The sequence below is a fragment of the Pelodiscus sinensis genome, chromosome 4 (genome assembly GCF_052426305.1).
Source record: "Pelodiscus sinensis isolate ZL-2025 chromosome 4, ASM5242630v1, whole genome shotgun sequence".
NCBI lineage: Eukaryota > Metazoa > Chordata > Testudines > Trionychidae > Pelodiscus > Pelodiscus sinensis.
Window position 1 is genome coordinate 72884091 of NC_143055.1, and position 17421 is coordinate 72901511.

The window sequence follows — 17421 nt, forward strand, 5'->3', positions numbered from 1 at the left end:
TCCCCGTTTCCCCAGCCTCCTCTGCTCCCGAGCCCTCACAGGCCCAACAGCTGCCCCCACTCCCCCCGCCCTCCCCCGCTTAGGCCAGGACTGGCTCACTCTCCACCCGAGCGCAAGGCTGTGGTGGTGCCAGGACACAAGAAGGTTGCAGGACCCTGCAATCAGGGAAGAAGCCGCCTACTTGAGTCCCCTCCCTCCCCAGGTTGTCAGTCCCCCTCCAGGTTTTCAGTCCCCTACCACCGCAGTTAAAGGACATTTCAGTTATATAACAAAATCTTTATTTTTGAGTGACCGATTTACCTTATATATAAACAATTGAACAGTAAAAAACTTTTTTAAAAAAACATTTAGCACATTTTCCTTTGATAGTGTTTCTAATAAAAAAAATGTCTATGTACAAAGAAAACCGGGTGTGTATGTATTCTTTATGGGAAGAGGGTTAGGGTGGTGGAGGGACAGGTAGGGTGAGCCATGCCAAACCCCCCATGGGGGTGGCCCTGGGGAGTCAGTGGGCTCCTTCTGACAACCTCTCCCTCAGGGCCTCTCTGATTCGGACACCAGACTGGTGAGCCTGGCAGATGGCAGCCGTCTGGGGCTGCTCAAATGGCCTTCCCTCGCCATCAGCACCTGTCCCCCACCCTTGAGGAAGGCCTCCCCCTTTCCTCTCCACCAAGTTATGAAGGGCGCAACATGCAGCCACCACCTCCGGGATGTGACGTTCACCCATCTCTAGGCACGTTAGGAGGCAACAGAACCTCCCTTTCAGATGTCCGAACATGCATTCCACCTGGATGCAAGCCTTGCTAAGATCCGTGTTGAAAAGCTCCTTGCTCGCATCCAGCTGGCCGATGTAGAGCTTCATGAGCCCCAGCATCAGGGGGTAGGCTGTGTTGGCCACGATGCACACCGGCATCTGCACGTCCCCAAGCGCCAGGTCCCCCTGGGGGAAAAATGTTCCTGTCTGAAACCTGCAGTACAGGTAGGAGTTGTGGAATACGAGGGCATCACGTGCCTGCCCCGACCACCCAACACAAATGTCCATAAAATGTCCCCGGTGGTTGACCGGGACCTACAGCACCATGGACTAGTAGCCCTTCCGGTTTATAAATTGGGGTGCTCAATGGGGCAGTGTGCAGATTGGGATGTGTGACCCATCGAGGGCTCCTCTGCAATTTGGGAATCCAAGGGCAGCAAACCCGGCAATGATGTTGTCCAGGTCCCCGAGATGTATGAACCTCTTCAGCAGCTCCTCATTGATGGCCCTCAACCTGCAGCACAAGACCAATAGACAGAAAACAGGGAGTTAGGCAGGTTACCTAAGAGCTTGGGAGGCAAACCCCTCCCCCCCCCACGATCCACCCCTTCCCTTGTCAGGATGTCCTCCTCCCCCGCATCAGCGCAGGGTTGGCCAAGGAGCCGCCACTTCATCCCCCACTTCCTCTTGCCCTTGCCTGGCAGTGCCCCTTTCTCAACCCTTGCACTCAGTAGAGCCTGTCCCCTGAACATGACTTACCTCCATCGAAATGGCCTCAATGGTAGACTTCCCCATGCCAAACCGGTGTCCCACGGAGTGGTAGCTGTCGGGGGTGGCCAGCTTCCAAAGAGCGATTGCAACCCGTTTCTGCAGGGGGATGGTGGGCCGCAGGTGGGTGTCCTGGTGTTGCAGAGCAGGGGCAAGCCAGCCACACAGCTCCTGGAATGTGGCCTTCCACATCCGGAAGTTGTGGAGCCACTGGTTGTCATCCCAGAGCCCCGTGATGAGCCGCTCCCACCAGTCTGAACTCGTCTCATGCCTCCAAATCTGCCTGTCCCCAAAAGAGTTGGGGGGCAAGGACAGAGCTCCTGCATCCCAGACAAAGGTCTCATAGGTCTGATCCAGTTCCATATGGGGCAGGAGATTCATGACAGTCAATATGGCAGCATGGGGCCATTGCCTGCCCAGGGGCAGCTCAGGCTCCATGGCCCAAAAGACAGTGAAAAGCAGAAAAACAACCTAGAAAATGAACTGCTTTGGTGTCTGAGAAAGCAGGGCAACCAGAGCAAGCACTGCAGCAGCTTTGCTTTCCCTCTAGGAGGTAGGCAAGCCAGAAGCAGAGCAACGGCTGACCAGGGGGATTCCTTTAAGCATACGTCTCTGCAAAGGGCAGGCAGCAGCACCAGGAAGTAAAGGCTGCCCCCATGCCCTGCCAGAAGCAGTTCTGGGTGCCAGTAGTCTGGACACTTTCGAAAAAGCAGATCAATTTTTCGATCTGCATAATGCAATCTAGACTCTTTTTCGAGGTGTGTAATCTAGACGTAGCCTCAGACACACTACATTCATGACGCCTTATTTAAAAAATACCTAATATGGATTTCAGTCAAACTCATATGCAAAATATCAAACCAAGAACACGGTAAGCAATATTAATACTGAATAAAGGTATCGGCCACAGAAACATTATACAGGTTCAATATTAAAAATACCACTTGGTCACAGAAGTCATGGCTATTGTGACCATTTATGACTTCAGCTTCAACCCCTCTTGGGCTTAGAATGTCAGTCCTGAACAGTGAGCCTCTGTCTTCAGACCCATTATGACCGTAACAATATTTTGTACAATTTCCCTATGACTGTTCTGTAAATTTTGTTTAATTTTATAGTGACAAAAATCAGACACTGCATTTAGTTTCCCCCCTCGCTTTCTGTGACACAGTTGCAGGTTGTACCCCAGCAATCATGAGACCATTGTACCTCCCTAACTCTTCAGTCTGGGCTGTCTCTCAATGCTATCCCTGGGTCTGGCAGGCAACTCCTCCAGGCACGGAGATCACTCAAGCATCAGCCCTTGGAGCCCCTCATCCAGCAAAAATTGCTGGAAGGCTCTCTAAGCCAGCTAATCACTCCAGCCTCCAACACTGCAACCCAGTAATATACCATCTTACACTGCTCAAGACTCCCTAGGACAGTGCAAGCTCATTAATTAGTTCACCATTCCTAAAAAGGGGAGTAGACATAAAACAGCCCTTATTAACCTGAATTGAAACTCTCCAAGCTCTACAACCAAAAACAGACTGTTTAATACAATAAAGTATAAAACAGATTTATTAACTACAGAAATAGATTTTAAAGTGATTATAAGTAACAGGCGCAAAGATCAAAGATGGTTGTGTAGGAAATAAAAATAAATGTGCAGTACAAATTCTACAGACCAAGCAAGATTTTAACTGAGCAGTGTCTCACCCTAACAGATGTTAGTGTGCAACACACTGTTCTTAATATACAGACTGGATGGGACCCAAGCTGGGGAGGCAATCTCCAAAGTTCAAAGTATGTGTCCCCCAGATATCTTCCAGGTATTGAGAGGGGAGAGACCAAACAATGTCTCTGTCCCTTTTAACACTTTCTTCCAGGAGATCCCTGGAAGAGCCCTGCTGTGACATAGGGATTAGGCATCTCCTACTCTGTTTGTGTCCTCTCTCTCCGAGGAGTTCTCTGGGAGAGTGGATTCTTCTTGATGGACCACCAAAGTCTGCCCAGCCAGTCAGAAAGGCTTTGTTGCCACTAAAAGAGTGGCTATGGACATCTCCCAACCTCATAATATATTTCAGTAACACACGTAGCAACACTACAGATACAATGATAGTACATACAATTCAACTGCATATTAATGTTCAATAGAACAAAGACTTAACGGGTACCTCACAAGGCATGCATTGTATAAAACATATCAAAGTGGTGAACATGGAGGTCCAGAGTGCTACATTGAGATGCGTCATAGTTTCATCCCATTACTTCCACTTACATTGCCTTGTTCTCACTAAAGGCACAGCCACTCATGTATGTTCAAAAGAAAGTGTTTGCAATGCACTTTAAAGACTAAAAGCTCTATAGAAGTCTTAAATACATTAGTGCCTACGCTGTGGTGTGCTTGTAGAAGTACCATATTCTGCTTTGTGTCATTTAGCCAAGTTCTGACAAACCCTTTGGTCTGACAAACCAGCCTTTAGGAGTTATTTTGTTACATACCTCTGCGTTCTCAGATGTATTGACACCTACCTGTCATGATGGAGTGCAGAACTGAACCCAATATTCTAGGTGCAATCACATTGGAAGGGACCATCACTTCACTGCTCCATGACACTAACTGCAAATGCAATTTAAATACATGACCTTCCTTATCACATTTCAAGCTCACACGTAATAAGCAATCTAAAACAAGGAGGGGTTACCATTACTACTTTGTAATTTCTTCCTTCCTCTAACTTAATTTGCATTTTCCTAGGTTGAATACTATTGTACTATTTTTTATACTCAAGTTTCTAACAATTCTCGGTCCCATTGTATTATTCCTCTGTGCTTGATAGGTGTTGCCAATACAAGTTTAAGATTTTCTTATTGCCTTGATAAGATCAAATACCATTAACTTCTCTGACATGCAAGCCTTGTAAATTGGAAACCATAAACCTTGATCGGTCATGATTATGAATAGACTTTTAGGCAGTGCCAATGCATGCTCTATTTGAGCCTTCTATTTTAAAAAGTTTTCAATTTCTAACTTCTACAATATTCTGATTACTTAAAGAATGGTTGTTGGGTTTTTTTGATAATTTTAGAATGATGTGCTATATTGCTACCTCACTGAAGATCCACAGTGTCCTAATGTATGTTCAAATAAATGTTAAAATAATTTAACTTTCAGGGTATATGGTTTCATAATTGAGTAGTGAGTCAGTAAGTATGATGAAATGATCAGGCAGTGGGCGTGAGACAGCTAACAGGGCTTGGTTCCTGCAACACTAAATGGTGTTAGTTTCTATTAATTTCTATGAGAAATGGTAAAGTAGGAACCAGCCACAGGGTGCATTCTGTGGAAGAAAGGAGAAAATCAGCTCTGAGTTAGCCTTACCTGAAGGAAGCAATATTGGTGATAGCATTTTCCTGAAGTTGCAGGTGCCTGCAGTGTTAGCTACTGCCTGGGACGCTCCATTTTGATGCAAATGAAGAAAGTTGATTAGTCAGAGCCTACCATGGGAGGAGCTTATGTGTCATAAAATCTGCTATTGCAGTCTTGAAAGATTCAAAGTTATGACAGGCTTCTACATATCCCAATCTCTCAAGCTGAAAGAAAGTCAATTTAGCTTAGCAGAAGCCTACACCAGACCGAAGAGATTTTGTTTTGTCTGAACAAAGGCCTGTTGTAATGCTGACAGGTTTTGCTTCATCTAAGACCTATATTGTTATGAAGTTGCCATAAGATTTTTTTTTCCATTTCCAATAGGACCTAACATTTTTAAATCAATATCTATATCTTAAATATTCCTACATCTTTTTCTGCTTCTTTATTCTTTAGCCCATCATTCCCCCTTTTATTTATTTAATCTTTTTTGACATTTGTAAAAAACATTTGTAAAGAACAAATCATGTCAAACCAATCAGATAGCTTTCTTTGATAGGATAATGAGTCTTGTGGATAAGGAAGAAGCAGCAGACATGCTATACCTAGACTTTAGCAAGGCATTTGATATGGTCTTGCATGATATTCTTATCAATACACAGTACAAATAATTGAGAAAGAAAGTAGGCTCCTCTTTCTTGTACTCTGAAAAACTAAATTTTTATGAACTACTGTTACTAGCCTAGCAAGCAACCATATTAATTGAATTTCCACTTCTTTCTAAAAAGTACCAATAGGCAGATTAGATCTGGGAAGTCAAATACAATGCAAGTCAAATGTCTATGGAGAAGTTGGTTCGGTCATGAAAAGGTCATTTATTGAAGCAACGGTTTTTGCCTTTATGAAGTGCTTGAAATTGTTAAATAAAAATTATAAAAGTTCAGTGTATTAACATTATGGGGAGACAACACAGAATAATACTGACAAACTCAAAGATTATTTGGTGCAACAATGTTCTTATTTTGAAAGAAAATTTCGTGTGGGCAGAAAGAGCTCAGGTAATTTATTATTTGCAGTGAGTTACCCAAGAGTACCAAGATCTGCACTTTCCTCCTTCATTGACATTTGTGCCAATATTACGAAGGTGAAAAGTGAAGGGACCACTGCTTTATGGTCAGGAGATAAATGCTGATTCCTCCCTCAGACTCTACATATTTATCTACAGCAATAGATTGTTGTTCATGCATTTGCTAATCTTTAATATCCTTTTACTAGAGCTGTGTCAACACAATAAAAAGCACATGTAAACATTATTTGAATAAAAACATGAATTCACTCAATATTTATGACTCCTTTCATTGTTTGTTTCCCATGAATGCAGTAACCTTGTTCACAATAATGTTCACAGAAAGCAGAAGTGCTGTTCAGATGCTTGTACTGGAATGGTTCATGGGACCAGCTTGAAATCTCCAGTTTTCCTGTTTCATAATATTTCATTTATATAATCCAGGAAGCAAAGTACTGTAATGTGAGATAGGTGACAAATCACACACCAATATTCAGTTACAAAATGAAAAGTGTTAAAAAGCAATTATGTAACTAATGCTTGCTAAACAAGATAAGTGATTTTTTTTCATGTACTTAGTTATTCATATCCTGGCTTTGTAGGGTGTAGGTTTTATAAGAGGCACAACCAATAAATAGTTACTTGGAAACCTTAACTTTTTTTCCCATGATGGTTTTTTTTGTTTTTTAAATACCCCAGAGTCGTTAAAGGTTTTTGTTTTTGTTTTTTTCTGTAACCGTTACATTTTTTTAACTTTAACTAAATGAGATAGCAAGTCAACACATTAATAAATTAAAGGAATAAGTGCCCATTACTTTGGCACTATAGAGCCATGTCTCATTCAGTTTGCTCCTTACAAGTTAGTGAAACATGTATGCACAGCTTCTGTTTAAGATATAGGGCCCCCATGGAATAGGAGCATCTCCCAACTTTTGATGTATTCTTTTCTGCTTCTCCAAGATCTTTCTTGAGTGGCAATAGCTAATTTAGTTCCCATCATCTTATACATATAGTTTAGATTACCTTTTCCAATATGCATTATTTTGCATTTATCAACATTAAAATTCATCTGTCATTTTGTTGCCCAGTCATCTAGTTTTGTGAGGTTCTTTGGAAGCTCTTCCCAATCTTCTTTGGACTTATCTAAAGTGGTTAAGTATCAAATTTTGCCACCTCATTGTTTACCCCATCCTCCAAATCATTTATGACTATGCTGAACAGGACTGATCCCAGTATAGGCCCCTATGGGGCACCACTAATAACTTCTCTCCATTCTGAGAACTGACCATTAATTCCTACCCTTTGTTTCATGTCTTTTAACCAGTTATAAGAGTGAAGGCCCTCTCATGGACTCATCCCTTGACAACATACTTTGCTTAAGAGCCTTTGGCGAGGGACCTTGTCAAAGGCTTTCTGGAAATCTAGGTACACTAGATTTCCTTTTTGTCCACATGCTTGTTTACCCCCTCAGATATTTCAAAGTTGTTTTATGATCTAATAAAACAACAAAACAATGTAAAGAATTCCATTTCCAGGCTGCAGTTTTTCCTAAATACTTCACTAAATCTAACCACATAAGAATGTTAATTGTTCAAAAATCTATATTTACATAAGATTGACGGTATTTGGTTTACAGTAAACTGGTTCCTGTGCTAGTAAAGTTAAATGACTCACTGTCCACAATAATCATGTTCCCAGGAATATTTTATTCTTTTGATTAACCAACTTGTTCTGATTGCGTAACAGTCATATTTAATCATCTTATACCCTGGCACATTTTATAAATCTCACCAGGAAAATGGATATATGGTAATTTGATAGTCTGAGGACTGATGCTCAGCCTGAGGCTAGTCACAATCTAAGACTTGGTCAGATTGTCACAATAACAGTTGTGTTTGTGGGCAAGTAGTGTAGGTTAGAAAAGATATCAAAGGGGCAAAAACGAGCATCCAGCTGCAAAAGGCTGACGAATGAATGTTTGATCTCTATCCATTCACTGGTAAAACTGTTATGCTGAAGGGATGGAAAAGAGGGCTTCTTTGTTCATATCACTCAAGAATAGGTGACTCATCGTAGCACTCAGGGTGTGCCAAATAATCAAGTTTCTACAGTTGTCACACTCAGCATTCAAAACAGCCAACAGCCAAGTAAGCTATCCAGAGGAAAAAGTAACAATCATATCCTTCACTAAGGATATGAAAGTCTCAGAGGGGTAGCTGTGTTAGTCTGTAACTTTAAAAACAACTTTTTAAATGTTCTTGATCAAGATCATCTGATTGGAAGAAGTGGGTTTTGCCTACAAACTAACAAATATATGAGCTTTTGTGAGGTGCCACAGGAAGACTTGTTTTTAAGGACCTGAAAGGCTTCCATCAACATCAATGGCCATTAGAACTATGCTTTATCCCTCTTGTACAGCACACGCCTTACAGACTACAAAAATTCCTTAGAAAATGGAACACTATACTGCTGGTAAGTCTGCTTCTGATTAAAAAAAATTGAATCCCTGATCACAGGACTTGTTTTCAGGGTCATAGCCCCATAGGGCTAGAAGAGACCTCAAGAGGTCCTGGAGTCCAGCCTCCTGCCCAAAGCAAGACCAATCTTAATGGGGATATTTCATTCAAATGTACACTATTCATGTTTAAACCACTATAGTGGAAGATTAATAATGTGCACCACAGGAAACTAAGAACAAGTGTAACCCACATACCAACTGGGTATGGTTCACTGTCCCATGTAGTGGTACTTAGAACACTTAGAGACACAATGTGCTCTACAGCCTTAGCTGAACGCCAACTGGCTTTTAGCTCAAGCTGTAGAGTCTCACGCACTAAGCTCCAGAGGTCCTAGGTTCAGCTCTGACATTTGGCCTTACACAAAGATTTAAAAACTTAGTGGTACTTGGTGGTAGTATCCAAGTATTTGTAGTTGCTCTTGTCTGAGGGCAACACCAGATCCTTCAGCATTTTTCTTAAGCCTTTCATATTTTTGAGGCTGTATTTCAGAAAAGGAGACTACAGTGATGAAAACTGTGGTTTGCTGACATGGTTATGTTTTTCCCAGTGCTGGCTAGTGGTGTCCAGAGACCACAGTCTCAGCCAGAAACATGGTACACCAGCTACACCCACTCACCGATATACATTTAAATTAGGAACTTTGCATTTGATTCTCTTCTCAGACTGCTCATTGTCTTAGTTTACTTTTAAGACATTAAAAGGCTAGAGAAGTAATGGACTTGTTTACAACACATTGCTTCACCAACTGATATATTTGTAATCATATGCTAAAAAACTTTTCTATATTTGACCATTTTCCTTCATGCATTAACTTTTCACCTGCTCTCTTTCCTTTGTGTCAGATGACAGAGTAAAGAAAACTATTTTTCATTTCACTATTTTCATTGAAGGAATGGCAAAATTCCACACAGAATTATCATACTTGTGGTTAGACTTTGGCTGAGGTTTTATTATCTTAGATCAAAAAGTAACAGTGAGGTTATAAAAGGAACTAATAACTTTACTGCAGCTAGCTTTTTTAGGTTTGATTAACAGAAAATTAGGAATTGTACAGGAAAGTTCATCTTTCTTGGACCATCATATTCACGGAGTCGGACCAGTTGCAAGTTAAAGATCAAGGTTAGTTTTAAGTAGCTGGGAATGAGGAAGCATTTTGACAAATGTTACTGCCAAAATACAGCAGTAAGTTCTAGCTACAGCTTAAAGAGATAGGCAATAGAAATCCTGGTTGCCCAGTCTCGGTCTTTTAAAAATGTCAGCATCCCATAGCCAGACAGCATGACCGTAAATGTAGCAATATAGAGATAGCAGGAAGTCCTTTTTAATCTTTCTGTAATCTCATAAAATTATACCGGAGACCAGCCTACTAACATCTTTACTAATTCATTTGCTAAATACATCATTACAGTGTTTGCAAAATCTATTGGTAGTCATTAGAAGATACATATTTATTTTTTAGAGTACTCTCAAACATGAAGGTTCCTAGTGCTGATTTAGGCCAGGTTTTATACAAGTTTACTGACATGCTGCTCTGTTTGCCACTACGCCTTAATTCTTTGTAACCAGAAAGTCCAGTCAGACTCAGACTCATACTCATAGACTCTAAGGTCAGAAGGGACCATTATGATCATCTAGTCTGACCCCCTGCACAGTGCAGGCCACAAAATCTCACCCACCCCTCCTAGAATAATCCTCTCTCCTATATCTCAGATATTGAAGCCTTCAAAGACTTTGAAAACCCCAAGATGCAGAGAATCCTCCAGCTGTGATCTGTACCCCATGCTACAGAGGAAGGCGAAAAACCTCCAAGGCCTCTGCCAATCTACCCTGGAGGAAAATTTCTTCCCGACTCCAAATATGGCAATCAGCTAAACCCTGAGCATGTGGGCAAGACTCATCAGCCAGACACCCAGAAAGTTCTCTATAGTAACTCCTATCATCCCTCCATTGACCTATTTCCCACTGATAATGAATGGTCAATTAGTTACCAAGATCATGTTCTCATCAAACCATCCCCTTCATAAACCCATCTAGTTTAATCTTGAAACCAGATAGATCTTTTGCCCCCACTACTTCCCTTGGAAGGCCGTTCCAGAACTTCACTCCTCTAATGGTTAGAAACCTTCGTCTAATCTCAAGTCTAAACTTCCTATTAGCCAGCTTATATCCATTTGTTCTGTGTCCACATTGGTATTAAACTTAAATAATTCCTCTCCCTCCCTGGTATTTATCCCTCTAATATATTTAAAAAGTGCAATCCCCCCTCAGCCTTCTTTTGGTTAAAGTAAACAAGCCAAGCTCCTTGAGTCTCCTTTCATAAGACAGGTTTTCCATTCCTCGGATCATCCTAGTGGCCCTTCTTTGTACCTGTTCCAGTTTGAATTCATCCTTCTTAAACATGGGAGACCAGAACTGCACACAGTATTCCAAATGGGGTCTCACCAATGCCTTGTATAATGGCACTAACACCTCCTTATCCCTACTGGAAAGACCTTGCCTAATACATCCCAAGTAAAAAACGGGGCCTGCTGGTGCCTGGTCAGTACTGCTGACTGGACACTAAAAATCCAGTTTCCAGAGTAACCACTATCAGTCTCCCTACCAAGATGATAGGAAGAGCACAGTTGATGCCTGGGGGAATAGCTCAGCTACTGACAGAGAAAGATGGTTCTCAGCCCCACTGCTCCATTCTGAGGGATCGGTCCATCCCACCCTTACCTTACTCTGTCCAACCCACCCTTACCTTACTCTGTCCAACCCACCCTTACCCCCTAACTGCTTCCAGCCCCTCCTACCAGGAACCAACTCACTTCTCCCCCACCATGCCCCATGATTATTCTGGGAACTGACCCCCTAGCTCCTTGGCTCTTTCTGATCCCTACCACTGTGTCCTGATTGAGCAGGTAGGCAGGCTCCACATCAGCTCTCCCTGCTTGGTAATGGGAGGAGCAATCAAGTGAGACGGATCTTGGGGAAAGAGGTGGAACAGGACTGTCCTGTTTTCAGCAATTGGCAAGTTGGCAACCCTACCCATACCATAAATCAGATCAGTGAGCATTTTATTCAGCAACATAGGTGCCTATTTAGTTTCAAACCTTGACTGGAGAAAGAACATAAACCCGTAAACTACCTCTGGACCATGACTTTTTCTGTTTCAGCCATGCCTTAGTCCCCACTAGAAATGGAGATTACCACCACGTCAACATAAGAAGAGACCATTCATTTATCTACCAATGAAATAGTGCTTCATTTAGGTGGAACAGCAGCATATCAAGGTTGACTATATAATGGAAAATGTACACTGCATAGGTACTAGCCTTTATTTTTCTGGGAATAAACCCCTATTCACAATCTGATAGTTACTCTTGTGCTACTATAGTCTTGGTGTAAAAGAACAAAGTGTGAGAAAGAATAATTGGCAACAATACTGAAGCATAAGTAAAACATTTTATTTTTTCTGTTATTTTCAGGAGAAAGATAGTGATTTCAAACCAAATTGAGATGACAACATACATTATTTCTGTTCACAATCACAATTAATTTTTACATTTGCTCACAAGTTAATTTTGTCTTAAGCCACGGAAAATAAAGGATGGTAGCTAAAGACTATTTAGCACTTTTAGTAAACTCTCTAGACCAACAACAAGCCTTCAGCTAGTACTAAGCATTCCAATATTTGCTGAATGAAATATTACCATGCAAGAAGATGGCAACATCTCATCCTTATGCAATTTAAAGTTACTATTTATATAAAATATCAGATCATTAAAACACATCTCCTTGCTCTGAGGAGCATGCAACCTGAGCTCACTCTCTGGTTTGGCAACATCCATGGTCCAGCATGAATTTAGTTAGCTGGATGTCCACTTAGCATGGATGTGATCAAGTTTCCCACAGTCCCATAAAGTTTGTTTACAGCCACTAGTCCTGGCTCTCAGTGTTCTGCACTGTTTTTTAGTTCTAATTTACTCCTAAAGTGTTGGTAATGATGCTAAACAATATTGACTTCTCATGGTTTGGCAAATACTCTGGTTCAGCATCAGTCAGGTCCTAAGGGTGCTGAACTACAGATATTCAACCTGTACTTCCTAAGCAGTGCTGATATTGAAGTTATGATAATTAAAATATGGATCCAAGAAGATAAGCTACGTGAATAAGATCCTCAAGTAGTGGATAAGAATCAATCGCCAAATGTGTTTCTGTTCAGTAGGCCTAGAATTTTTCTTATGAGGACACCAGCTTGTTGTAATGAATAGGAAATGCATTTTCACATATCTTAAGTCAAAGCCCTTCCTGTCTGAAGTAAAGAGGTGTCTGACAGATCTGATAGACAAACACATGCCTGGAAGCAATAGCACCAATTCTAGGGAAGTCTGTTGAATTCCCTCTAGAATTCTTCAGTTGCTAAAATAAATAACTGTCACGCTTATATTAGGTTCACAGACCTAAGCTGCCAGGAAAAAAAAAAAAAAGACTCATAGTAAATTAGTCACTGCTAGTAGACTCACAAATGCCAATTAGAATGAAAAGGGGGAGGGTATACATTTTAAATTAAAAAGTCAGTTTCTGCACAATAAGGGTATCTTTACGCTGCAACACTATTTCAGGATACCAGAGTAACCCAAAATAGCTATCCCACATCTTCACAGCAAGCCCATTATTTCGGGTTCACTTTTCCAATGTCCCCGTAAACCTCATTCTACGAGGAGTAAGGGGCCTTTTGGAGTAGTGCATTATTTCAAAATTTGGCACAAATGATAAAATAAGCTATTTTGAATAAGCAATGAAATGAGACAATTTGCATAGCTCAAATTGCGTATCTTATTTCGAGTTAGGGTGCATCTACACTGAACCATTAGTGATTCTGCTTACCCTTTGAATTTACCCTTTCCAAACGAAAGCAAGATGTCATTTTTAACTTTGGGCATGTAACTAATTTCCTTGTATACAGCAGACAGCCAAACTGCAATGGTAAAGAACTGTAGGAAAGGGTTTCCTAGTCTGCTCTTATTTGTAAAATAAACGAACACCTTACTTTGTCTAAAGTAAAGCGAACATAGCCAAAGATAAACTAAATAGTCAACCAACTAGATTTGCAGCTTCATCTCAGGACGAAATGGAGAGATTATCTGCTGACTGTAGTACCCCTTATCTCTTGCAAAATGAATGGGACAAAGAAGGGAACCACTGAGAGAATGGCCCACATACCATTAGCAAAGACAAACCAAACTCAATTCTAAGCAGTAGGTGGGTGGAATGATAAAGCAGAGTGTGACTCTGAAAAGAGTCAGGAAATTCAGATATAAGATTGCTTCAGTAGTTCTCCATTTCTCCTCAGGTTTTTTGTTTGATTTTAAATAAAGTAGCAAGAGAAAAAAAAAGTTAGGGTAGAAACTTTTCCTAGTGTTCCACAAAAACAGAGAATGCTAAAGGTTTATGTATGTTCAGGACTATTCGCCATGCAGTAACAGCTACCTTCCTTCTAAAAATCCATCTTCTCACTCTTTACTAAAAACTACAAACCAATATTAACAGCAAACAACTGTGTCTATGGCAAGGAAAGTAAATTAAATGATCATGAATAACAGAAGTTGTTGTCACTCAGAATTGAGGGACAATAGCCAAACGTATCAAGTGAAGAATTATCTATAGATATTTGGCTTTTCATCATACTCCTGGGCTAACTTTTGTGCTCAGTTAACTAATCCATGCAAGTCCAATGAAGCCAATGAGTGAGATTGGGGACAACATTTCAGCTATATGGTTTACTATAATGAAGTTATATGAAACCATTTTCCTCATCTGATGGGCCTTTACTTGCTTTCTTTGAGTTAAACCAGTCCCAACAGCAACCTGGCCTCATCTTCCCAAAGGAGCAACTTTACCAGTTAAACTTAAGAATCTCCAGTTGATGTTTGTAGTGTAGTGCCATGCCATGGCCAAACTGCATTATGCATACCCATATTCAGTCCCTTAAGTTGGGAGTATTTGTATCACAATAATGCTCAGAGGATCCAAACTACTTGTTATACAGTACCAACACAATATAAGAAACTTGCTCTACAAGTTTACTGTCAAATGCCACTTCAGTTTCTTGAAATGAAGAAATGGAAAATGATGGTTTTAAATAGAAATAAAAAATTTCATTGAGTATCAGAGGGGTAGCCATGTTTGTCTGGATATGCAAAAGTAACAAGGAGTTCTGTAGCACCTTTTAGACTAACAAATGTATTGGAGCATAAGCTTTCACGGGCAAAGACCCACTTCATCAGATGCATTTTAAGTGAGGGTTTTTTGTTGTTTTGCTTTTAAGAAAAGCCAAAATTGACAAAAAAAAATTTTCAGTGAAAAAATTGACTTTTTCAGGAAAAAAATCAATCAGCTGTAACAAGATGTAAGAAGTAGATGCAATAATGAAACAGAGGTTATAAGGTAGGCATATAGTTGCTGTGTTAGGCCACAATGCACTTCATGATTGAAATGCAACTATCTGATCAGGTTGTAGCCTAACAAGTGAACTGGGGCCTTTCTAGCTAGTAAGCCTACAACACCAGGGTCAAATATATCTCTAAACAAATACCGTCATAGGTTAGTATCTAAAATCTAGATCTGGACCCAGAATTCCCAGATGTTGATGTTTTCATATCTGACACTAGAAAGTAAACTCCTCTTTTCTTGTGCTCTTTATCTATCTGTATTAGCCTTTTGCCTTACATACTACAAACGCTTTGAAGGAGGAGAATCAGTCCTTTTAATTGTTTGTATAGCACTTAGTGTATTAGAATCCTGGTCTATGACTGGTCTATGTAAATTCCAGTTTCTCCAAATGCAGGAGGAGTCAACGGGGGAAAAACCAGTTCTTGGCTTACAGCCCTAAGCCTCTTCAGCCAACAAACCCAAACACTGTTTCTCAAGCTTTTTCCAGGGTCACATGGTGCTTACTGGCCTCTGCCTGTCTTTCTTGCTTTTTTTCTCTGGCCCTCTCCCTCTCGGTCTATGTGGGTTTTGCCTTGACACTCACACACGTGGTCACAGTCCACAGCACAGTTCCCTACCTTTACAGTGCTAATTTATGGGCAGACTATTAGACTCTGTCGTAGGTGTAGCCTCATCAAGGTTTCTTACAGTTATTTTCAGTAAAATGTGCAGTTACACATCAGACTGAACAAGGTTTCAACTCAATCCATTACAGGATTTGACTCAGCGCATAACATTCTGAAATAAGAAAATAGGCTCATCCTTGTATTCACTGAGATTCATGTTAAAATATCATTAACTTAGAATTTCCTTCCTCATTCCCCTCAAAAGTCAGAGCAATTGGTTCTCAGTACTAATTACTTCTAAACTCTGGATTTCAAGAAGAAAGCTGCTTCAGCAAAACGCACGCCAAGAAAATCTGAACCTCTCCAAGCACACTGTATTCGTATTGTTCAAATATGACTGAGCTGTATTTTTTCATATTTGCAGGTCAGGGGGGCATTCAGCCCTATCCTAGGTTAAAGTTTTAATCATCTGAAATGGGTAAAGAAAGACAAAATGGTCATATTAGTATCTGATGTAAATGCAGTTCATTTCAACTAAAAACATTTAATTAAGCATTTTTAAATGATTTCTTGGGAGCTTACTCCATTTAGTCAAAAAACAATTCCCTTAAAAATTAAGAGGTATGTACCTAGAACATTCTTAAGATAATTTGGATTGGAAATGTTTACCACTTCTTCTGAAACTGTCTTGTGTTAATGTTTGGCAAACTTCTTCAGTATGGCAGGGAGCTTGGAGAACAGCAAAACTTTACCAGCACCACTTCAGTGATCATGATGACAATGCTAATCATTCCCACATGCTGGACTCTCAGGATTTAGCAGAGAAAGCAGCTGGGTTTTTATTTTTCTGATCCTGAAAAATGTCTACAACAGACAAGCAAAGGGAAACATGCACCATCTTGGTGACTATATCCTGATAGTTTAATCTAAGGTTCATGCAGTTTCCTACCTCTGTGGTATCAAGCTACTACCCCACGTGTTCCTCTATCTTTTTCTCATCTCTATAGGTCTTTTGTCCAAGTAGAATCTGGCTTAGGGTACATCTACATTGCAGTGTTTTTCCAGAATAACGGCCATTATTCTGGAAAAACAATACTAGCATCCACACTACAATTGCATTTTCAACAAAAAGTCGAAACAGAGGACTTTTTCTGACAGTGGTAAACCTCATTCTACATGGAATAAAGGTTTTCCAAAAAAACTTTCAGAAAAAGACGTGTGAATGTGGAAGGAGTCATTTTTAAAAAAAAAGAAGCCTCCGGAAAATAAAACAGGTGCCCTGCTGGCCATTCCATCCAAACTCATCACAACACAATAATTCCTGTCTTCTAGCAGCACTTAAAGCTGCAGACACCAGGGACAGGACTTGTGCCAGGAATCTGGCTCTGGGAGCTGTAATATCATGTGGCTGCCAGTGCCACACATCTGGGCACCCATATCCTAGCCACATGCCCCCCAAGAGCCCACTGGCTCTCCCAGGGAGCATGCATAGGGCTCCCAGGAGTTGGAAAAGACATGCGTCATCCTGTTCTGGGGTGGAGATCCTGGCCCTTTTAGAGGTATGGGGCAAGGAGATCCTCCAGGATCTCCTTCAGAGATGCTGGAATGCCGACATCTATGGCTGGATGGCAGACAGCTTTGCCACAAGGCACCACCAGAGGACTCTGAGCAGGTCCTGAGCAAAGTGAAAGAGTTCCAGCAGGGCTATGCCAGGGAAAGAGAGCTCAGCCCTGCCCTACTGCACAGAACTGCACTGCATCCTGCAACGCAGTGCAGCCCCTTCCCTACCCCTGGTGGTGGACTCAGGGCTGGAAGTTCCCATCATTACCCTGGGGGCTCCAGCCCAGGAGGAGGAAGAGTTGGAGGAGGAAGACACATCCAGCATCAGAACCACCATCACCCTGGAGCCAGTATCCCAG

General features: G+C 41.1%; 1 protein-coding gene across 2 annotated transcripts in view; it reads right to left on the reverse strand.

The window, feature by feature from the left end:
• The window catches only part of TLL1 (tolloid like 1), a 390438-nt gene that overhangs the window by 329780 nt on the left and 43237 nt on the right, over positions 1 to 17421 (reverse strand). For both annotated transcript variants that reach the window (XM_075930162.2, XM_089777936.1), the window contains exons 2-3: positions 4887 to 4961; positions 4037 to 4124 (exon numbers count right to left, since the gene is read on the reverse strand). The gene's annotated coding sequence lies outside the window, so the exon portion shown is untranslated. The remainder of the gene's footprint in view (positions 1 to 4036; positions 4125 to 4886; positions 4962 to 17421) is intronic.